Source organism: Meleagris gallopavo, chromosome 2 (genome assembly GCF_000146605.3).
Source record: "Meleagris gallopavo isolate NT-WF06-2002-E0010 breed Aviagen turkey brand Nicholas breeding stock chromosome 2, Turkey_5.1, whole genome shotgun sequence".
NCBI classification, from domain to species: Eukaryota; Metazoa; Chordata; class Aves; order Galliformes; family Phasianidae; genus Meleagris; species Meleagris gallopavo.
Genome location: NC_015012.2, coordinates 14,055,857 through 14,065,308, shown reverse-complemented (window position 1 = coordinate 14,065,308; position 9,452 = coordinate 14,055,857).

Genomic DNA, 9,452 nt, shown 5'->3' with positions numbered 1-9,452 from the left:
AAAAAAAGCCAACACTTTAAAAAAAGAAAAACAACAATAAAATCCCTCTATGCTTGAAGCATAGGTTCAGTGGCAAATCACTCAGCCTAAATACATTAATAGCTTATCCGTGGTATTTAACTGGCTGAGACAGAAACTGAAAGACAGTAATGGTATGGAGAAACAGAAGCTTCATACTACTGGTAAATTCATCAAATTCATCTTGGATACAATGGAGAAATAGTACATAAATTTTACATATTGTCTTTGGTGACTTCCACAACAGGTTTCCTAAAAATGTCATAGAATCAGGGAGTTGTTTGAGTTGGAATGGACCCTTAAAGATCATCTAGTCCAACTCCCAGAGGTGTCTGCCACTTCCCTGAGCAGCTTGTTCCAGTGCTTCACAAAAACAAAACAAAACTTTATGTCCAGTTTAAATCTCCTCCTAGTTTGGAAATGTTTCCCTCTGTCCTATCACAACAGATACTACTGAAGATTCAGTGTTATAAGCCTCCCTTTAGATATTGAAACCGCCATCAAGCCTCTATGCAGCCTTTGATTCTCTCAGGTTGTCCTCACAGAGTTGTTCCTTCCCTTGAATAAATTTTGTGGCCCTTCTCTGGATGTACGTTAATGGGTCTACCTCTCCCTGCACTGAGGACTCCGCATCTGGATGCAGTATTCCAGGTGAAAATTTGCCAGTGCAGAGTAGAGGGGCAGGGTCACCTCCCTGGGCCGGCTGGCCATGCTAATTTGAATGCGGCCCAGGGTATGGTTGGTTTTCTAGGCTACGAGTGCACACTATTGGCTTGTGTCCAGCTTGCCATCCACCAGTACCTCCAAGTCCTTTTTGGCAGGACCTATGTTCTATCCTTTCATCATCCAACTTGTATTGATAGCGGGGGTTGCTGCAACCCAGGTACAAGACCTTGCACTTGACTTTGTTGAACCTCGTGAGGCTCTCCTTGGCCCACTGCTCCATCCTATGTAGGTCCCTCTGAATGGTATCCTATTGCTTGTCGACCACAGCTTGGTGTCATTCACAAACCTGCTGAGAGTGCACTTGATCCCAAATTTGATTTGATGCGTAAAACAGGTTCTACTCATTATTTTGGAGCTACTCACATGTAACTGCAAATAAATGAATCCATGCAGGTCTGTATCTTCATTTCTCCATGTGTAGAAATAAGATGCATATTGAGTATACTGTATCCAAAATCATTATTATGTCTCATTGGTAATCAGAGGTATAATTCATTAAAAGTTATAGCTCAGCATACAGTGTAGAAAGTTTAAAGAAATTCAAAAGAAAAAAAGAGCTTAGTGTTCTAGGATAAATGCAATTTAACCCTTCATTGTGTGAAGGTAGGACTTATCGCAGGAGTACTTTCACCAAACAAATGCAAACAATTGTTTTAATCTTTCATTTATGAGCAGAAAGTTTAATTCTCCTTATCATGATCAAGGTGAATGGAACAAATAAATGCAGTATATACACAGCTGGGAAGGAACAGATTTCCTTCAGATACAGAAGTCTGCAGAGGCTTACAGTTATTAAGGTAATCAATGCTGCAGCTTTATTGGGTACAATTCCGTTTATTTGTATTCCTATTGATTTTTTTAGTAAGTGAATATTTTGGACTTCACTAAAAATGTAAAAATCTCACGAAGCTTTACAAAGATACTCTTCATTATCTTAACTCCTGTTTTGCTATATTCAACAAAGAAATATTTCTTTCCTGTAGTAATTCCAAATATTTTTCCTCAAAGAATTTGCACAATGGTGTTTTCATTTTCTGATTTATGTATGATGTACTTCCAAAATTATTATACTTTCCCTCTTATAATGCTACTCTAGATACTGCTTTCTCTTACTTTCACCAAAATGAAGGGTGGTTGGAAACGTAAAATGTTCTTGTGGGATTCAATATGAACAAGCAATATTATTTCTCAATAGAAATGATTAGAAATTATTTCTAATTATTATTAACCCAAGAGTTCCAAGAAAAAGCTATAGGCACGTGAAAGTAGTGAATGAATCAGACTTTTCAAAGGGTTGTCTGGAAAGACGTTATGAGGAGAAGTGATGAAGTTGCTATGTAATTGTGAAGTATCATTTTACTTCTTAAGTAACACATTGGTCCTGTTTGGAAGTGAGTTCGTGCAGGGAACTGTTAACAATGAATGGTCATAAAGAAAGCAGTTGCTTACTATTTCCTCTCCAAAGAATTAAGATTGGTTCATCTTCTAGGATATTGTCTGACTCTTTCAGGTACTTCACCACTAGCCTCGATTTCCTAAATCATATTTTATCTGCTATTTCAGCTGGTAAGATATTTTTTACCTGACTTATTTAAGATGGTCACAAACCAGTGCAAACACTGTATTAGAGAACAATATTTTAGTGGAAGAGAAATAAGAAAAATAATTTATTCCTTAAATTGAATGTCAATGTATTGAATCATAATTTGCTCTAATAACTTGCTTTCAAAATAAAACTAGTAAGAGGGATAAGCCAACAAAAACCAAAAAAATTGTTATTCCAGCCTTGATGTGATTTTAATTTACCGTGTGTTATTGTGAGGATTATTTGGAGAGACAGAATTTCTGAAGTATTATTCAATAGGATACATAAAAGACAGAAGAAATGAAATAAAATTTTATCCTTTAAAACTTGCAAATCACACATGGAAGATTGCCTGAAAGTTGTTTTTTTTTCTCCTGTCTCCTCAGTACAAGCAGCCTGGAGATTTTCTTTCTGTCGCAGGGGACTGAGAGAAACGTATATCTTTAAAACTGTGTGTCAGGTTCCCTATAAATCTTTTCTTTTTACCTTTACCAAACTGCAGAGTCATGGATGTGAAATTTTCTATGCCTTAAGTCTGCTGCAGGCTGTTCCCCACATTAGTTGTTAAGAGGTCAAAAAGAATGTCATCAAATGCATTTGCTTCTACCTTCATATTATTGTACCAAAGACACAGTCCTTGCTGTTTTGTCTTTAATACCTGAATTTTGGTACAGGAAATCACCACTTTTAGTTGGAAGGATGTTAAATTATTAATCTTTATAAATATATATTATTTCTTCTTTGTGGAAAAAGTCAGTCCAGAACTGCCTGACATAAATCAACATAATTCTAGTTATATCTGTAATTAAAACAAAGCAAAGATACTTCCCTACTTTAATTATTTATATTGTATTATCCATTATAGTTACGATTACCATGGAATTAATGATGCTTTTCTAATTTATACCAGCGAAGACATAAAATACTGCCCAATATAGGAGACTTAATTCATATGGAGTGAATGTCACTTCCTTTAAACGAAGGTAGTGTCCTTCTTGTGCAACTCATTAAAATACATTACATGGCTGCTATTTTATTGGGGCCTCATTGGCAAAGCATCAGAGACTAAATGACAAGAAATATGAAGTTTCAGGTATGTGGTTTAAGTGAAAAGCAGAACTTACTCTCTGTCCAGAATAGTTCCAGCCTTATACCACCGATCTACCCAGGATGGGAATGCAGCTCAAGTGGGAGAGAGCATGTGTGCAAATGAAGAGAGAAAGTAGAGAGAGGATTAGAATGTATTTGAGCAAGTTGTCATGGGAAATGAAATTACTCCTTTTTCCTCAGCAAACAAAAAGTTAGACGTAAATTATTTTAAATAAATCAGTGTTACATGGCACTGAAGTCTGCTGAAGTGAATGAAAGCCTCTGACCTTCTCAGTGCCTCTCTATTGCAGTAAATATTTCATGACTGTGATAGAATTAATAAGATCGAAACCTCACACATGGGCATGCAGCACACAGACACACACACAGTAAATGTGTGCTTAAGTGAATCAGACAGCAGAGGTAATATCTCCTGGGAGGAAACCACAGGGCTTGGTAGCTGTGTGTATTTAGTGCAGTGTTCTAGGCAATTATCGTGTTGGAGGAAGGACTGTTCATAATCTCCCTGCACTTGAAGAAGATGGGTGTCTCATCAGAGAGTGTGGGCTAATTCTGATCTATGCCAAGATGCCAGTAGAGCTGGATTGTAATGTTCTGTATCTGATGAATAATTATATTAGTCAAGCACTGGCTATTTATTTTCCTTAAGCAATCAGAAACTCCAAAAGCAAATTCTTGTTGTGAATTAGCCTGCTGCCTTCTTTCTCATGGAATTTGACTAGACATAAAAACTAAGATCAGTTGAAGGATGTCCACTGATTTCCATGTACTTTGAATTTGACTCTAAATTACCGATAATGAGGAACCTTGAATCCCTTTCACGTGTCCCTGACCCTGTGTGTGAGCTATTTCACCTCTCTACCTTGGAACAGCTTTCTAGATCTATATATTACATTCATTACCTATCCTAGACCCCTGCCATAAATATCATGGACTGAGAGGAAATAAGTCACTGGTTTAGGAAATATGTGGGTCCAGATGAGAAAGGTTGTGTTAGGTAGGATGAATTTACACACTTCTGTGGGACAATTATTTGCCTTTTAGAGCAGTATTTTTAGAATTTCATTCAAACAGTTAATTAAACAGTAAATTAATATACTTCTATTTATTAGTACAATTTATATTGTACTATGTAGGAAAAAAGCATCAGATAAGCAACGGAATTACTAATATTTTTAGAATAGTTTTGAGTCTTATGGAGACAGGAATATCACTTGCTTTTCTTAGAGATACCTCAAATTCTTCATGTAAACTACTGAGTACCTCATCTTCAGTTTTATGATGGATATAGTAATCTTTGCTTTTCAGATACAGTCTATTTGTACTGAAAATATTTTCAGGGGCCATTTGTTTTTGGAGGAATTCTTGTATAACCCAAGATGCTTGTGGCCTCTCTAGGGACCTCATCAAGTAACATCTGATAGTGTTCTCATTTCCTTCTTCTCTAGATGCTTAAGAGTTCTTACAAAACAATTGTTTCAAAATTTGTATGGCCAGTGTACAAGGCAGGAATTGGGAAGATGTATATAATCTCTCAGTTAGAAGAATAAAGGTAAACCTCAGATATTTCCATTTGCTCCCTTTTTGATGTGGTGTCAGTGCAGCCCAGGGCAGTCATGAAGACCAGACATGCTCTGACATACTTTCTGCTCTCTAGGTGAGGTTAGAGTTGATTATTTCCATTTTCACTTCTTTTGCCAATTTAATGGCTATCTGCCATAGCCAACTCCACTCCTTTGGAGTTATCTCACCTTCTAGATGTTTTTTTGCCACCTATTATGCTGCTTATCTGTTTGTGGTCTAGGTCTGATGAGATGTTAGAAATGAAAAAATAAGTGTCAAACTATCTGACGCTCGAAAACCTTAGCAATATTTTAAAATCTGAGGGGAGATCTGTCTAATCTTACTTTTCTTGTAAGATGCAGGTCATACATGAGTAAAACTTAGCTTATGTTGGAGTTTTTTTGGGCACTGAATTTCTTTTATTAAAATAGGTTGCAAATAATCATGTTTTTGTGCAGTATTCATACACAATGTTGAAATTTTTATCTTAATTTTCATGTAGTGCTGATTGCTGCGTTATCTCAGCTTTGCCACAGTTAACTTGTTTTAACTTTTCAGGTTTCTGTTTGATGAGGTCCGTATGTTAATTAAGGGAAATTGCTGATGTATATGAGAACAGAATGGCTTTTTATTTTTTTTTAGTGTTGAAGGGCTGGAGGAGGGCAGTTTTCAGGATTCTTTCATTTCTTTTCCATCCATAAGGCTTCTAAGACAGCTTGAAATTTTTCCTGAATTTCCTTGAGAAACTTTAGAGGGGGAAATAAAGAACACTAGCAAATGTCTCCAGTTCATTTCTTTGCAGGACTTGTGTGACTAAATGAGGAACTCAAATGCTTGAAAGTTTTTTGTCTTACGTGGTTAGAAAGAACAAGGCTATAACTTCGGACTTTGAAATGTGTGTAATGACTTTCTGCTTAATAGGCTTTTAATGCTGGGGCTCAGATGCAAAATTTTTTTTTTGTACCACTGAGCTGTGCTGAGTATTTAGTTCCTACTGCTCAAGGGCTGGTGTACACCTTAACGTTCATCCAAAATGGTTCAACATCCATAAGCAATGAATAAGTAGAGACCGATTCTAAACACACAGGTTGTAGATGATGGGGTGAGAGAGTGGAGTAAGTGGTGGAACTGGACCTTGTTTCAGGGCACTCCAGGCCTCACAGTGAACAAAATACAACATTATGCCATGAGGGCATCTATTGCACTTCAGTAACCTGCTCTCCTACCCAACCCCACCATGACAAATCATCTACCTTGAAGAAAACATGAGGTTGTTTGTGCTCTTTCCTCTGACATGGGCCAGTGAAGGCAGTGCCATCAAGAGCTGAGACCTGGTTTTTGTGCAGCACAAGTTTCATGCGTAAGGGGGAAAGAGAAAACCTGATGTTATTAGTATGTTTGTGTTTTGAGATCTGCATAAGTCAGAAACTGCATATGGAAAATCCCTATTATTTGCCATAAGTGCTGAATATAAGACTGCTGCTTGTTCCTTTCTGTATGTTTACAAATAGTTGAAAGTCTAATCAGAGCACTGCTTTACCTGAATGAGAAATCTTACAGGTTTTGCCTCATCCTACTTAAAGAATAATATTGATGTCCCTACTTTCATATAAATTTGTTGTCTGGTTTTGTAAGAACCTTACCAGTCCTTGTAGTCATACTTGCCAGATCTGTAAGACCATACATAGGTCCTAGTAGTAATTGTTTGTAATTATTTGTGAGAAGAGATACTGCCTATCAGTGAATTATGTAGGGTAAAAGAGGTCTGAGGAGGATATCTAGGGCCTTAACCACATGGGGAAAACTTGTTCCATTTACACCAAATTCCATTCAAGTTAGAGTGGTTTCAGGAATAAGGTTGATTCCAGAGGCATTTCTAGGAGTGAGGATATACACAATGTGACTTGTGACTGTAGCTGATTTCCTTCCTTAAAACAAACAAAAAACAATTTGAATAATGCATTTGGAAAAATGATCCATTAGGCTGTTTGCTTTCCTGGCTCTTTAAGCAGCATTCGCAACAAATGTGCCAAAAGCCTGTGTAAGAGATAAAAAGGAAAATAGGAAGTAAGGAGTATCATGGTGTCATATTTAACATGTTAACCAGAAGACCAGGAAATCTAAAAGGATATGTATCAAGGTGGGGAGGATGATGAGAATGTGAACAAGGGGGATTTGATGCTGTGAAACAGGATTCATCAGCATGACTGAAGATGAGAAAAAGCTATAGAGCAGCTTGAGCTGCTGGGTGTTTGTCCATGTCTACCAGACTCATATTACAAATGATTACAATGTAATAACTAGACCAAATGCTTGAAGAACCAAGACCAGTCTTGCATGGCTCAAAGTAAGTGATAATACCCTGACTTATTTCTGGAGAAACAGTAGTAAGTCCCAGTCACTTGTCTCTTTTATTGACTTGAGCATTAATTAATTCATGAGTGGGTTTCACATTTCCACATGTTGCAAAATTATAGAGCTGAATTAATTATTTGGTAATCGGTGAATCCCATTAGGTGAAACAATATGGAGTTGTTCAGTAGCTTAAACATTATTCAGCATTAGTGTAGCAGTTGTATACTCATTACAATGATGATGCTTTCATTAAATATACCTCCAATTAGTTCTGGTTCATTTTAATCTCTGCCTCCTGAAAAAACATTCAATCAAGTGCAGTGACAAGAGCGGAATGACGAATATGCCAGGGCTAGCTCTGTGCAGTCCTTCAAGGATACTGCACAGGTTATAGTAAGGTGAACTTCAAAAATGTTTGCATAAGGTTCTTCTCTGCCTTGAAACTTCTTATATAATCGTAGAGTCATATAATATTCTGATTTGGAAGGGACCCACGAAGGTCATCAAGTCATGTTACTCGTCCTTATTGCTTTAAAATAAAGAACAGCTCCTGAGTGTCAGGGGTTGCACACGAGAAGGAAAACAAAATCCATCCTAAGAGCAAGGTCTGCCTGCAAGCATTAGGCAAGAGGGGCATGCACTCTTCCTGTCCCCACAGTGATGACCTCACTCTTTGCGGTGATACCAACATCTATCCTACTAATATGTGCAGAGGAGTTTCTATGATGTGATGTTGGGTAACTAGTGGGTTTTGGGTTCCCTCAGAGCAACTCTACTGCCGGTTGCCTTGTAACAAGTCCCACTGCACTGGTACTGCTTTGCTGCTTCTCTTACCTATGTTTAAAAGAAAACTATCGTTACTAATCAGAAAATTGGAGTAGCTAACAAAGGAGACAATTCTTATTCCTTGAAGGATGTGATTTTTCAGGGAACCAGTAATTGATATGGAGCCTTTCCCTTTTCAAATCTCAACAAAGCAGCTGTGACTGAAAGTCATTATCATATGCTATTTTGTCTGTCATCTTTGTGAAATGAGTAAGTAGACTGGACAGATTCCATATTACATAAAATAATATTACAGCCACCATCTTTGGAGGCTCTATGAGCTAGCTAACATAGCAGACAAAAATGTGGAGTGAGAACTGAGGAAAAATTCAGTACTATATTATGCTTATTTTTTGTCTGATGGTTTTTGAATATGCAGCCTAGAAGGCTGCGCTCCATATTCACATTCTGTGAATCTCAAATCTTTAATATAGTTTCGTCTGGGCTCCCAAAAATGATGCAAATGATGCGTTTCTGGTTAATAGTTCTCTTCAAATCTTAAATCTGAATTTCTTCTACTCAACTTGCACAGAGACAATGTTAACTTCTTCACAGTTACCTACTGCAACTCCTTTCAGAAGGGCTACCAACTAATTCAACAACTGATGACCTGTCTGAGCATAATATTAATGAATTTGATGTCTGTTCATTCCATTTTTGCTGCTGGAGCACATAGACGAAGAGTTTTTTCATGCACTTCGTGTGCATTTGTCCTGGGAGATTGTGCGAGTACTGTGTACTTCAAATTCATTTGCTGTTTTGGTTTCTCTAGCAACTAGAAGGTGCCTTTGATCCTTCTACCATCTCTTTGTTTTTGCATTTTGATGATTTTATCATGAATTCATGTTTAATTCATGTTGAAGTGATGCAGTAAGTGGCAACACTCAAAGAAAAGATACTTTTTACAAAATCATACCATATTCATTTGAACTCTGTATGAACTACTATATTCCTTTCAAGTAGAATATATTAATGAGTGCAGATATTAAAAAAAAATACTTACACTAACATTTATTATCTCATATGAGGTTACAGTGGAAGTAGATCTATCAGATAAAAAAATGTGTGCTTTGAGTAAACTTTTAATTGAAATACATTTACGAGAGACTAGTTGTTTTATGTTAGCTTTCTGATTTTTGTCATTTTTATGCCGCATTCTACTTCAGCATTGCACAATTACAGATACCCATGAATTTCATGGGCATAAATCACATGAGTAATTAACATGACATAAGTAAATCTAAAATACATTCAATAGTATCATGTTTTT